General features: G+C 35.6%; 1 non-coding gene across 1 annotated transcript; it reads left to right on the forward strand.

The window, feature by feature from the left end:
• Positions 1–14,286: 14,286 nt before the first annotated feature.
• Positions 14,287–14,358, forward strand: TRNAT-AGU (transfer RNA threonine (anticodon AGU)). Its single transcript has one exon. It is a non-coding gene; the product is annotated as a tRNA-Thr (tRNA).
• Positions 14,359–15,273: the final 915 nt, after the last annotated feature.

A 15,273-nucleotide genomic window follows, 5' to 3' on the forward strand; every position in this document is an offset into this window, starting at 1 on the left:
ACTACCTAAAGGACAGGCGACTCTTAGCCGTCCACAATGCTGGAATCTTGGATATGGTACAAACAAGAGGATGTCCACAAGGGTCGTGCGCGGGGCCACACTTATGGAACATAACGTTTAATGAAGTGCTCTCTGCCGCATGGCCCGCGCACCGCCTATGCTGATGACGCTGCAATGGTCGTCAAGGGACGGACTAGGGACGTTCTCCAGACAAACTGTAACGAAGTGTGTCACATCTTTTATGTCAGGTGCACCAATCTTAAACTGCAAATAGCAGATCATAAATCTAAAATCCTCTTGATCCCTAAGAAAGGCGGATCACTTGCAAGACGCCCTACGATCAAACTAAATGGGCAGAGAATTAAAATTGTGAATACCTTGAAATATTTGGGTGTCACTTTTGATACTAAAATGACGTGGATCCCCCACATTCAAGATCTCAAGCTAAGAACCAGTGCTATAGTTAAGCAAATGCGCCAGTTTTATGGTTATAAGTGGGGACTCAATCCACACATACAAAAAGTGTTATATACGACAGTATTGGAAAAGATAGCTACATACGCAGCAGCAGTTTGGTGCCACCCAATGCAGGGCAGGAAGATTAAACATCTTTATATCATACAACGGCCCTTCGCATTGGGCATTACAAGGGCCTACCGTACAACCTCATCGGATGCTCTTAATGTATTAGCTGGTCTACTCCCACTACACATACGAGTTGAAGAAGAGGCGGCCAGACAGATTATACTGCAACTCAAAAAGCCAACTGTGTTTGACGAGGAATACTTCCATCCGGAAGAATATGAAGTCATTGATCGACCACTGCATGCCCACCCAGCGAGCAAAGGCCCTGGTGTCAAAGTCACCATCAACCCGTCTACGACTAATTCCCCAACACTATTTAACATCTTCACCAACGGCTCCAAAATCGATGAAAATGCGGGATGCTCATACATAGTCATGCGACATGATACAATTCAAGCAAGATGGAAGGCACAACTGCGGCAGCATAACAGTGTTTTTCAAGGAGAAGCGATAGCAATTGCCCAAGCAGTTAACTATTTGCTCTCCTCTAACATCCATAATGCCACCATCAAAACCGACAGTTTGTCGTCGTTGCATGCCATCATGAACCCCAACCATGTCAGTAAAATAATACAGGGCATTCAAGCAAATCTGCGCCAATACAACCTGCACATCAAGCTTGAATGGATCAAAGCACATGCGGGTCATCTCGGAAACGAGATGGCGGACCAACTTGCCAAAGAAGCGGCGTTAGGCCCGACAGATTTGCAGTTCAATATCCCATGGCCGGTCACATTTCTAAAGAAGTAAGACTTAAAGCCATTGGCAAGTGGCAACAAGAATGGGATGACAGTATCACTGGAAGACGTGTCCACTACCACATCAGCTATGTGGACACAGAACGGAACATTGCCAATTCACAGCTGGTTAGGTACATTTCGGGACATGGACCTTTTCCTGTATACTTCTACCGATTTGGCATCTGTTCCTCAGATCAGTGTACGTGTGGACACACAGGCTCCCCGGAGCACTACCTAACTTCTTGTCCACTCACAGAGGGACAACATGTTCCTATACCAACGACTAACAGACAGTCATTTTGTAAATTCCTTATTAAGCAGCGCCACTTAATCCAAAAAATTGGACGTATGATGGATAAGCTGGCAGACCTAAACACAGACTTATGCCAAATATAGCAGTCCGCGCAGCCTAAGCACACTTGCATATACTCAATGCAATATGAACTGCATAACGTTACAACAGTTACAGTGGAATTTGTAATGAATGGACGCCTAAACTCTGCGTCTGATTTTACACCCAATATGCAAACCACATAGGCACATGTAATATTAAAACGCAATAGTATCTGTAAGTTTGTTCCAAATGTAATCTGCAAATTGCAAACTGTGCGTATGTATGTCTAAGACAAAATGTGCTATACTACAGTTCAAATGTATTGATGTAACTCCAACATAGTAAGCGAAGCTATAATGTAACCAGTGTTCAAGTCATTGATTTATATGTAACGTGTGTTTAATGTAAATATAGTGTCTAAACTATTGATTGTACTCAGTATATGTTTTTTTTATATTTATGATACTTGTGTATGTTTTTTATATTTTAGCATGGTTTCTTCATATAACTGTCCAATGGTTTATTGTACCGATTTTATGTAACATATGCTTACTGTACCCATGATATCAGGGACTGTATTCTGTATTGTAGCATGCTCCCACATATGGTTATCCTATGCAATTTTGTGTAACTGTCTTCCATGCTTTACCCCTGTATGTATATAACTATGTTCCATAGCATATTCTAACACGCACCTGTGAGGCGCAGTAAGTGAAGTTTTAACGCAACCAGAGTTTCAGTCCTTGATATATATATATATAATGTTTGTTTAATGTAGACAAACTCAGTCATTGATTTTCATGTAATGTATGTGTAATGTATATATGATATCTGTGTTTGTATTTTATATTTAAGCATGTCTCTACATATGACTGTATTATGCATTAATATGTAATTGTTTTTCATGTTTTACCCCTGCATGTACAGGGCTATGTACCATGGAATATTTTAACATGCTCCAGAGTAGCGCAATAGCATCTGAGTCTTTGATATATGTCAGGTTAATGTAAACATAGTATCTCAGTCACTATTTTTTATGTAACATATGTTTAGTGTTTATATAATATTGTTTCCATAATCGTTATGTAACTCTCCACAAGTTTCAACCCTGCATGTAAATAACTATGTACATAGATTATTTTAACGTGCCCCTGTATGGTGCAGTTAAGTGAAGATTTAATGCAACCAGTGCCTTCATTTTTTGATATTTAGGCTACGCCTTTTTAATGTAGATATAGTATTTTAGACATTAAATTTCATGTAACGTGTGTGTACTGTATGTGTAATGTATCTAGATGTTTCCATGTAATGTATGTGTAATGTATCTAGATGTTTCCATGTAATGTATGTGTAATGTATCTATGATATCAGTGTTTGTATCTTATAATTCAGCATGTCTCCACATATGATTGTCTTATGCATTATTATCTAACTGTTTTCTATGCCTTACTTACCCCTGCACATATATAACCTTGTACCATAGAATACTTTAATATGTGGCTGGGTAGCGCAATAAGTGAAGCTTAAAGCACAACGTCTGAGTCTGTGATATCCATGCAATGTCTGTCCAATGTAAACATAGTATCCAAGTCATTAATGTTTACAAGTTTAATGTATTTAGGATATTGGGTGTTAATAATTGTTAAGTAACTTTTTCCATGTTTTACCCCTGCATGTAAATAACTATGTACCATAGAATATTTTAACGCACCCCTGTGTGGAGTAGTAAGTGAAATTTTAATGCAACTAGTGCCTCAGTCCTTGATATTTAGGTAATGTTTGATTAATGTAGGTATAATAGTATGTTAGTTATTGATTTTTATGTAACATATGTTTAATGTATCTATGATATCTGTGTTGGTATGTTATATTTCAGCATATCTCCACATATAATTGTTTTATGCAATATCATCTTACTGTTTCCATATCCTACCCTGCATGCATATAACCTTGTGCAGTAGAACATTTTATCTTACGCCAGTCAGGCGCAATAAGTGAAATCTAATGCACCTAGGCGTCCGAGTCCTTGATATTTATATTGACACTGGTGGACGTGGCGCTACACCAATTAACCGTATGGTAAAGGGGTGGTGCCCACCTCCTCCGTCGCATGTCGCATGTCTGCAGAACAGCTTCATAGGGAAAAAAAAAAAAAAAAACCCACGAATTAAAAAAAAATATTACACATAACAAAATTACAATAAAATAAGCAATATCCTTAAATAGAAATATTAATTATCCTAATAAATAAATTAACCAGCTTCCCGTTGCCTTCTTTCAACAAACGTCCCGTATCCAAGAGAAACATTAAATTTAAAAACTGCACAGAATTATCGCCCTCATTTTTCCAAGTGGCAACAGTGTTGATTTTCAACAGGCAGCAGTCCAGTATAAAGTACTGAATGGAAAACTGTTGCCAAAACCACATTTCTAAAAGCATGAAACTATTCAAAATGATAAGATTAAATCGAAAAGATAAAATAAAAAAATCTGATTCGAATTTTGAAAAAACCGCTTCGAGGTGCATCGGTTCTTGTCTAGATGCACCTATATACCAAATTGCATAGCCCTGGGTATATAGCTTACGTGCAGCACGAACGAAAAACACACAGACTCTTTCTTTTATTATATGTAGAGATATACATTAAAACAATATTGTTCAAGTAAAACCTCTCATTATATATTGTCTAAGCCAATTTTCCCGCACTAGAAAAGAATACTCAAAAGATGCAGATGTGCTGACACGCAGAAAAGTTTTAACTATTTTTATAAATTAAATAATTTAATTAAAAATAAATGCATAGTGTTAATCTTAATTAAAATCATTCAATAAAACCAGCAAAAAATGTTTTTTTAATTGCTAATAAAAAATACTAATAAAAATTTCATTCCATAGGAAATTCAAGATGATATCTTGCTGTCCATCAAATGAAAAAAACCTAAAGTAAAGCGAACAAAATGAGCAGTTAAACTTTTTTTCATAGGCAGTCACACACATAACTAGTCAATATGCATCAAACTGCGTATTTAGCCCACCAGTGGCCGAGTAGTAAAGTCCCTGAACACTGGTAGATCGGTCCTAGGGTCTAATCCCGCGAACGGCTGACTGCATGGATGTTTTCGTGTTTTTCCCCATGCGTAACGCGTTAATACGAGCCAGTTCCCTTAGAAAACATGAAGGCATCCCTCTCTTCCGTCGAGTGCCTTATAACGGAACACGTAAATAATAATAATAAAACGCGTAATTACTACTTATGTGTGTTTCGAAAAAGTAATGACCTTATTATCAAACATCAGAAGATAGTTACAAGGGATAGATAGCTTTTGTTTTGAAAATATTGTAAACTAAAAGTTTCATTTGAACACAAGAATTGTATGACCACTTTTTATGGACTCTTTTTTTAAATCAGAAAATAAAAAGAACTTATTTCTAGAATGAATAATAACAATTTCTACAATTTTTTTCTACGGAGGATATCACGAATCAAATCTTGTTATCATAAAACTGGTTGTCTCAAACCTTCATTTCATGGTCCAAGCATCCTACGTTCTAAACTTTTTGAATGATACAAGTTTCAGATAAGATTAAGGGGGGGGGGTACCTCATTTTCCTTATTAAAAAAATAGCTTCTAGTTACATAAATAAATTCTTAAATATCATTCTTATACCACATCTCTCTCTCTCTCTCTCTTTTTTGAAGGGGGGAGGGGATCTAATTGATTTGCAGAGATTTCGTCTTTTCTTTTTTTTTTTTCTACTGAAACAAATAATCTAAAATTACGCATTTGTGAGGGTCCTTGACATATTTTGTTTTAGCAGTTAATAAAGACACAAAGACTCACTCACGTGGAAGTAGTATGCACGAAGTTTTCTTATCAGTTTATCGAATTTAGTTACTATTTGACCTTCACAAAGGATAAAATTACATAGATCTTTCGAAATGCTCTTGTCAATCATTTGAACTCACTATTCTAAATTCAAATTCAGGGTTTAGGAACTTTCTGCACTGGAAGATCCGACGTTATTTAATCTTCATTATGACCAAGGGCGACACGCTGAGAAAATTGTACTCATAACACGTGAAAAAAAAAACTGTAAGCAGGAAACGACATAACATTACATAATTATATACATATATGTTATTAAAATCTGCATGCGTCTATTTGTATGTTTGTGACATCCTCTGTTCCGGAATGGCGGAGTTCGTTTTTCCGAGTGCCAACAGGCTCGCGCATTGGAGATAAATTTAATTTGAAAAATCGTATTGAAAGCTAGAAGCTAGTTAACGTTATTATTACGTGGAAATACTGAATTTCTTTTTTGTTGCTTTTCAATTTCACCATTTGTTAGTAATTTTACACAAATGATCGCAAAAATCATGGTTTAGATACGTCCTTTCAGTTACACATTTCAATCTGTAAAACGCGTTTATAATTATAAATAAGCATCACCCTTGAGCAGAGTGCTGTCCGACAACTCAGTCAAAGAACTTGAATGGAATCAAAGAGGTGATTTAAGTTGTTTGTCCCAATCCCATCAATGATTCTTTGTTGCAGTGGGTGACACAGAAGGTTCTCATAAGGCACTATTTTTCCAAACTGGTACTATTCGGTTTCGAGGGCCGTAAAAAATCGCGAAACTATTGTTGATGCCAATGCTGCCAAAAATAATTGCGGCAACCCTAATAATTGCGGCAAGAAAGGAAGTATAATAGTAAATAACTATCTAAGATTATTGTTTTAATTTAGATGAAAGGGTTAATTTCATATAATATTTTTTTATTATTATAATTTTTATGAAAAAGGCTAAACATGACTGAGTGGAAGCATAAGAGTAAATAACTATTTCAGATCATTATTATAATTTATATAAAAATTGCTAAACATAACTGATTGGATGCCTGCATCGCTATTTCGCTACCGACTTATCGCTAAAGCATAATTTCGTCTCGTTGTTTGTTCAAACGTAATTTTCTATAATGAATGACGCATTTTCTTTGAAAATATTCTCGGTAAAGTGCAGAATCGCGCAATATTATTTGTTTGCCGCTTTTTACAAGGATAAAAACAATTGAATTTTTGTCAATTTTCTTTTACTTTTTAAGTGAAAATAGGTCGATGTGCACATGGATGCCGTCTATGTGCAATTCTTAAAAACGCGTCAAGCAGTGGGTGATTCTGCACTTTACTCAAAATTCTATTGCCGACTTTTCGTCCTGGGCAATTCCCAAATTGTTAAATCCATAGGATATCAAAAAAGGATTTAAAAATTAAACTTACGCAATCTGAAATCAACGCGTACGCTAGATTTGGCGCGATGTTAAATGGGCGCGTTTGCTAGATTTGGCGCTTTTGCGCATACATTTTCGCTGCAATTTTTTTACGGCCCTCAAAACCGAATAGTACATCCAAACTTTTTCTATCGAGAAGCACATTTTAAGCTGTAAACTTTTTAAGGGCCCTAGGGTAAATTTCGCCTTTTAATCCTAATAAATGGAAATGCAGATATGAATAAAATGAACACTTATTGCAGTTTTTATATTATAAGAAAAACCTGATGTAAATACTACATGACTTTCTTGTGCTGCCTATTAAATTACACTTTTTGCTGCATTTCATTTAAACTTATTTCTTCGAATGTCATTAGAGATATATTTCTCATTCAATTAATTAAGTTCTCACATACGTAAGAATACATAAAAACTCAAAACATCTTCATTAAAAATTATTGTAAAACGCAGAAAAAAATAAAACACCAAATACAGTTAAAAACAGTTTTAAAAAACAATTCTTAGAACTAGAGTCTCTATGCAAAAAACAAGAAATTCGGCCAGCGGGCGGGAATACAGATATTTCGGTGTACAAAATTTTGATCCCACTTGGGAAAAAGACACTGAAGCTGATGCACAAACTGACTTAATTTATTATTCTAGTAAGATTTCCAAATGTAAGCAAATGGCTTCGTTAGGATTAGTACCACTTAAACAACTTTTTTTAAATTGTTGATAATTCTACAATTATTGCATGCAGATTAACAATAAAGCATAAAAAATTTAACCGGAAACTTAAGAAAAATACTATTTAATCACTTTTAGAGAAGAAAATGCATAATTTACCAACATTTAAGAATAAAAAATCTGAGCTCACGAAGACTGGGCAAATGAGTGGGTATATGTATATATATGCTTGGTGTGGGCGATTGCAACCAAAACGGGAGATGCACAAATACATGGTATAGCAGTCCCATATACAAAATTTCAGCGTTCTGAAGCTGCTCGTTTTTGAGTTATGCGAGAAACATACATGCGTACGTCCTTCGTACGTACGTATGTATGTATCTCGCATCAGACATCAGGAAAATACCTCCGATAGAGCGGTGTTTCATTACACCCGGGTGCCTCGGCAAGAAGCCCTACCCCATTTAGGACATTTGCAAAATTGCGATTGAATGTCAAAAAATTAACCAAATAAATTTCTCTAACTTAGATGAATTAGATTAAAGACTAAATTTAAAAATATTAAGTAAAATTTAGATGAGAAACAAAAAACAATTAATTTAAAATATTTAAAGTAAGCAAAATTTGTAATAACTGCAGGTGAGGAAAAGCCGTCAAATTAGTCAGCAAAGAAGTGACTGAAAATTAAAGTTCATAAAAATATGAAATTACTCACTAATAGTATATTCCATGAGCTTCTGCACGGTTTGGAGCACGGATCGTAGCTTCTCTGTGATGTTTATATTCTGTAAGAGGCCAAAGATCTCAAGAACAATTTTACCCAGTTCTTGAATGTTCGAATTGTAGAACCATGATAAAAGTCCTTCGATAATGTTAAGTACTGAAGCTGATTTGTTTTTAACTTTATCACTGTAACGGGTGCTGCTATGTATCTGAGTTGGGTGATTGTTGGTCCTGGGTAATTTCGGAAAGTTCGCTGTCGACACTTCAGGAGCAGGTTTCTGCAGAGCTCTTGGTTGGTTTTTCTTTTCAAATTTTGCCTTGTAGGCCACACACCCACAATAGCTGCTCGGATGTTCCTCACTACAGTAGATACAACGAGGTTTCTCGTCGGGTTTTTTTACTGCACATGTTGCTTCGATGAGAGATCCTCCCCATTTGACACACCGCTCGGGGTTGTTGCATAGGTGCTGAGTATGTCCGTAGGCCTGGCAAGGGAAACATTGCATAGGCCTTTTTCTTGGTTTGTACTTTTCCACACGAACATCAAAACTGAACATGTGGTTCAGTTTGAAGATCTGTTTTCCACCGAGGTTTCGTTTCAGTTCAACAAAAAAGATCGGAAGCTTTACTTGGACACCATTCTTGTTACTTATAAATTGCTTGACTTTAACTGCCGGGAATTTTTGTCTTGCCAAGTCGTTGAGGATAGCCTCTTCTTAGATAGATGCAAGAAGATCTTTGACAATCACTCTGATGTTTCGCTCACTCTGCCGTTGAAGCGTATAAAAAGCAATGCTTCTATGACTTAAAAGTTTTGTCATTTTTTTTAAAGTCCTCAGCGTTCTTTATATAGATAGACCTTATTTTACACATGGATAGACCTTATTTTGGCACTGGATTCATTAGTTCAGTCAGGAAAATATCTCTTCTGAATTCATTTTGCAACACGCTCTGGGAAAGCGAATCCTTTATTCTGACCGCACGTACAGATGTCGTGCAAAAACATCGCTCAAATGGATTCGAGAGCGGCCAAAATGGATATTTTCCTTGGATACCCGAAGTTTTTTATGATTACAATACTTTCTTTACTTCGTACAAGGAAGCGAAAACGAAAGACTTAAGCATAGTATTATAGCGGCTATCGGTAAAAAACATCATATGTTTGGCAAAACAGTTTCCAAGTTATGGTCAACCTCCCAACAGTCCTAAATTTAACATCTTGGATTTGGGATTCTTAAGTGATATACAAACATTACAACATCAAGTTTTGCCTACCAACATAAACCAACTTGTTCAAACTGTTTGTAATTCATTCAAAGCATCAATTACAGGAACATTAAATGATGCTTTTTACTTCCTTCTAGGAAGTATTGCAAACGCGAAAATTTTCGGTTATCATATTTCAACGAAAATATCCATTTTGACAGCTATCGAATGCAATTTAACGATGTTTTTGCGTGACATCTTTACATAAGGACCGAATAAAGGACTTTATTTCACAAAACGGGTTGCAAAAACAAAATAATAATAATAATAATAATAATAATTAAATTGATTTAGAGAGGAGATTTTTTTCCGTGATGTCTGTGCGTACATACGCACGTATATTTATCTCGCATAACTGAAAAACGAGTAGCCTCAGAACGTTCAAATTTTGTATATAGGGCTGCTATAACATGTAGTTGTGCACCTCCCTTTTTGGTTCCAATCCGCCGCACCAAAAGTATATATATATATATTCACTTCCTTGTAAGAAGCAAAGGAAGTACTGTAATCACGAAAACTTCCGAGTATCATATTTCAACCAAAATATTAATTTTGACCACTATCGAATGCAATTAACAGACTAAAAGCACTGTTGATTGAAAACAACATTATATTCATTTTTAAAACAACAGTATTTTTAATGAAAATATTATTCTTATTATTTAGCATTAGTAAAAATTTTAGATTGACTTACCAGTTTAAAAAAGAAGGTACAAAGAAAAAAAAAAAAAAGTGAAATGTCCGAAGAAAACTATACGCTTTTAAAATACTAAAGTGGCACTGAAATACTACTTCTAAGCGCAGAACAGGAAAACTAATAGAAATGCATTTAAAATGTGTTTCGTTCCCACTGTAAACAATTTGGTTTAATTCATTTGAATATGGCAAATCACGCAAGGGGAGAGCTACCTTAGTAGAGAACCTTTTAAGGACTCGTACTCATGCTACACTCGGGAAAAAAACCACGAAAAGGCCAAGTTAGCCTGGACCCAAACACAGATCGGGGAACACAGGGTTCAACGATTTTGCCACTCGGTAGCTAGCGAGCTATAAGCAATGTGGGAGCCACCCAAACGATATAGTGGTTAGCGTCTTTGACTACTGCACCGAAGGTCCCGGGTTCGAATCACGGAGAAGGCATGGATGTTTGTAAATATATAGTATCGGTGCGGCTTGGTGGCACTCTAAATATGCGGCAAGCCGAAAGTTCTCTCGTGTGGTTTGGTGGAAAAAAAGAGGGGTGGAAAAATCTCCCACCCAATTCCACCATCAAAACCGGGGGTGGAACTGAGTTAAATCGCACTGTCACCTGAATGGTGCTCAAGGCTGTTGCCAACGGCAGACGTAATCTAGCGCTCCTTGCGAAGAGAAATTTAGTGGGTTCTACGTCAGGCAAGTGAGCATAAGCAACAGCAAGCAATGGGGTGTCTTGTTACCTTACTAAATTCATTACTTGCATGAATTAAATCACTTCGTTTTATATTTTCTTTCAAAATTTCATTTAAGGGTTGTGTTAAATTAGTCATTATTCTCCAAACTCAGTTTCGTAATTTTTTTGTGGAACATTTAGTGATTGTTTGCGGAGATCAGTTTGGAAAACTCTGCCCTAGGGAATGCTTATTGTGTGCCGCGATTTTCCAAGAACTGCTACACCTGGCTCGCATAGCCTTTTATTAGAAGATGGCTGTGAAGATAAAAATAATAGCAACCTAAAGGAATTTTTCGTTATTCTGTGTTCGCGAGTAGAAGTGGTGTTAGCACCAGAGGGCTCGGACTCGAGGTCTGAAACTCCATCGAAATTGCTCGATTATTACGAAATACTGTGGTCCGAATAATGGTTGATAATAAGGAGCTACTTGAGGATTAAAAGAAATATAAGGACATCGTTATGCGTATAAAATTCAGCAGGTGTTCATAAGTTGATGACATGAGGTTGCTGCTAAAAGTTCTTATCAAAGTATGCAGATGCTACACAAGCAAGTGGAACAATTTTAGGCAACATTCACAATACATTAACGCTTAGAAAACTGAAGCGTTCACTAATATGTATGCTTAAAATACCGAAACGCCTGAAATGTCTTTCGAGATTCATAGCAATTTCTTCCCCTATCCGTCTATTAACGCACAAAGAGGTGTGAAGATTTCAAATGTCAGCGCAACTTAAAGATAAGAAACAATAAATTCTTTTAGGATAAGCTGTCTGCAATAAACTGATACAACGCATTTGGGGGAACTGCACTTACTGCATATCACAATCTCGACCGTTTCGGGCGGTTCTAGTTCCGTTTGAATGAAAGTCCATCTCGGGCGTTAAAGCCTTCAAACGGTTAATACAGAAGCAATAAGAAATGATACAAAATTTGTATGGTGCACGAAACAAAGTACAGAAACATAATGAACAATTTACAAATTATATCTTAAGATGGTCATTAGCGGCTTCATATATTTAGGAGAAATGTAATCATGATTATAGGTAGGTATTATTACCTTAGGACGTAATTCCGCGCAATCTGAAGTTGCTTCCGGTTGTTTTTGCTAGAGCATGCTCGAACAGTGCAGGCATAACTGAGTATAAGACGTAATATGGATTTATAAATGTCGCAATATGGTTTTACAACTTGTTATCTAGAGACAAAACACCGTTCCGGAAAATTAAAGGGAAAAGTTTAACTTTACTTGTTCTTATAGCCTAGACAGCATAAAACAGTATAAATTTAAGTGTTAGTAATTTTTCAGTTCAAAGTTTCAGAAATTCTGAAAAAATGTTTGAAAATTGCAAAAATATCTGCAATCCAAGATATCTACAAAGTTTGTTATATCCGACTTTTACACATACGGAAATTCGTTATCGACGTATGAAAGTATATTAAGTTTACAGGAAATTCGACGGGGACAAATATCTTTCATAGAAAATATTATTACTGATAGCTCAGTATTTTCGTTCAGTTTTTAAATACTGTAAAAAGGACTACAAAAGTTACCGAATAATCATTAAAAAAATACGAATTTCATAAATTAAAAATGCTCGAATGCATTTAATTGTATTACATATAAAAGCGCTCATTTGTTTTTGTTTTTCGTTTCTTCTGTTAAGAAATACCGAGAAACAGCTATGATTAGTGCTAATTTGTTTACCTAAGTTTGCGTAACCTCGCATTAGTGTTTGCGTAATATTTACCGAATTTTCATTTTGAGAGGTTTTATTAAATAGGTTAATAGGCGAATATCTAATGAGCAATTACGGAAATGAATTTATTCAAATGTTTTTTACATACCGTCATTTTCGAAATGTCCTTGAAACCGTAGTTTCGAACGCTCTTTAAATATGGGTTGCTACTGAGCAATATACTCCGCTTGATTTTTAAAAGACTTTATCTATCACTTAAAATTTAAAAGAAGAATAATTATTTGTGTTTTTACCCTGAATAGCTCTTTTAATAAACTAGAAATATAATTACTTCCTTTAAAACATTCTGCCCAATTTTGACTGGATGAAATCAGAAATAAAATATGCAAAAGCTATTCTGAAAGACTTTTTAAGGCGCCGGTGAAAGCAACAACAACTTAAGTTTGTATTTTTACCTTATTTTAGAATTTGGCGTGATTTTTTTTTAATTACAAATGAAAATATGTTTCATTAACAACTAATTCAGAATTAATCTAAAAGCAATTTTTTCAAATCATTGGAAAAACAGAAACATAAAACATTTCATAGAAACTTACCTTCCAAAATTTTCTTGTATTGAAAAAAGTCGTTTTTCTAAAGGTAAAAGATATAGAAAGTCGCCTTTTACAATATCTTTTTCATTTCATTTCATTTCATGCCAGAGCAAGAAATAAAATTGGTTATTTGAAAGATATTATGTTTGTTAAAATTAACTGAACGAAAAGAAGAGCAAATTCAATTTAGTTTAAAAATTCAGACATACCCTTCCCTTTTTTGCCGATTTTTTGACAAACTATTTTGCATCTGAGAAAACCACTTAACACCAATAGGTATCTCTCTATGTAATTTGTTTGCTTTATAAATCACGCTGTTAGATATTCAAGCTCAATATTTACGTTAATTTTTCATGGGAATAGAAGTACATACTTTGTATTAATTCACTTAAATTTTAAGATGTTAAATAGGAGGAAAGTAAACTTCGGTCTTTATAAACTCAACAAATCAGCTGCAGAACAGGATATCTCCACAGCTCCCAGCTATGGTAACTACATTTGTAGATCGCTCCACAAATATTTCAGCTACTGCGAACTGACAATTCAATACAAATTCAAATCGTAGAGAGAAGACTGGCTGCGCAGGTGTTTTCGTTGTTTCCTTCATGGATACGAAACAGTTTCCCACAGGAAATGTCACATATACAGAAAGAGAGGGGCCAGGCATTCTCCTTATAAGGTATTTTTCCCACTTCCCTAGCGTGCCTTCGTGGTGTAACGGTAGCACGCTGGGCCGGTATTCCAGAGATCCGTGGTTCAATTCCCGGCGAAGGCGGTTGTTAATTTTTCGTCTCTCCAGCCTCCGAAAAAAAATTCTAATGACTCTACAAGTGGCGCCCGAACTAAAAGGGTTGTGGATGATGATTCTGCGCACCCAGGATTTGGCGACTAGGTCCCCTAAAACCCTAGTTCCCTTTTAAAAAGGGGAATATATAAGGTATTTCTCCCACTTCCCTAGCGTGCCTTCGTGGTGTAACGGTAGCACGCTGGGCCAGTATTCCAGAGGTCCGTGGTTCGATTCCCGGCGAAGGCGGTTGCATATTTTTTATCTCTCCGGCTTCCAATAATCGTGATGACTCTACATATTAAATGAAACTTTATTTTTTATGCATAAGATGACGCTCACAATACAATACAGCAAACGCCTACATACAACTGGACGGAACATCAAAATATTGAAACAGAAATTGCAGTAGAATAGCGGCAAAAATAATACGGTAATTATTTGAGGAGGGGGCTAAAAAAAGTTTGCCGCGAAGACACTGGACAGAACGGTCTTTCGTGGTTTATGAAAATTATTCAAACATGAGTGTTTGATTTCATTTTACCCCACTAATACCTTCCAATAATCTAATAGTGGATTCTGCCTTTTTTTTTTTTTTTATAATGAAGAGAAGCATTAAAGAATGCCTTTTTCGTACAATAGTCATTATTCGGTTTGGTGGAAATATTTTTTTATTATTATTATTTGAGAACAGACTACTCGCTGATAGATTTGATACGCTTAGTATCTGAAATTCCCTGAATACAAGCCACTTTTCTATTGAAATTATTCTATGAATGCATTCTGTCTAAGGCAGACAACCTGTAAATGTCATGCCACAATTAGCAACGTAAATTAACCTTATATATTTGTAAGCAGCACCCACGCATCAGAAATGCAATCTTAATTTACTTCGTCAAATTTTGTAGATTTAAATGCAAATTTCTGTATAAGGAGAGAGAGAGTTTTATGTAACTTTTAGCTATGTGATAACTCTTTAAAAATGTTTTCAGGGCATTTTTCAGGGCATTTACAACATACGATAAATAAGTTACATCAAGAATGCATGAAATTATGAAGTTATTTTTAAGAAAATTTGCAATGCAAAATTTTTAATTGTAATTATGTTTACCAGATGGCGTTGTAATCCAGAATCCTGAAGACATAGCTCTGATTTTGAACTAT

The sequence above is a fragment of the Stegodyphus dumicola genome, chromosome 4, assembly GCF_044657685.1.
Source record: "Stegodyphus dumicola isolate Sdum_Otavi_A_Nest chromosome 4, ASM4465768v1".
In the NCBI taxonomy this organism is placed as follows: domain Eukaryota; kingdom Metazoa; phylum Arthropoda; class Arachnida; order Araneae; family Eresidae; genus Stegodyphus; species Stegodyphus dumicola.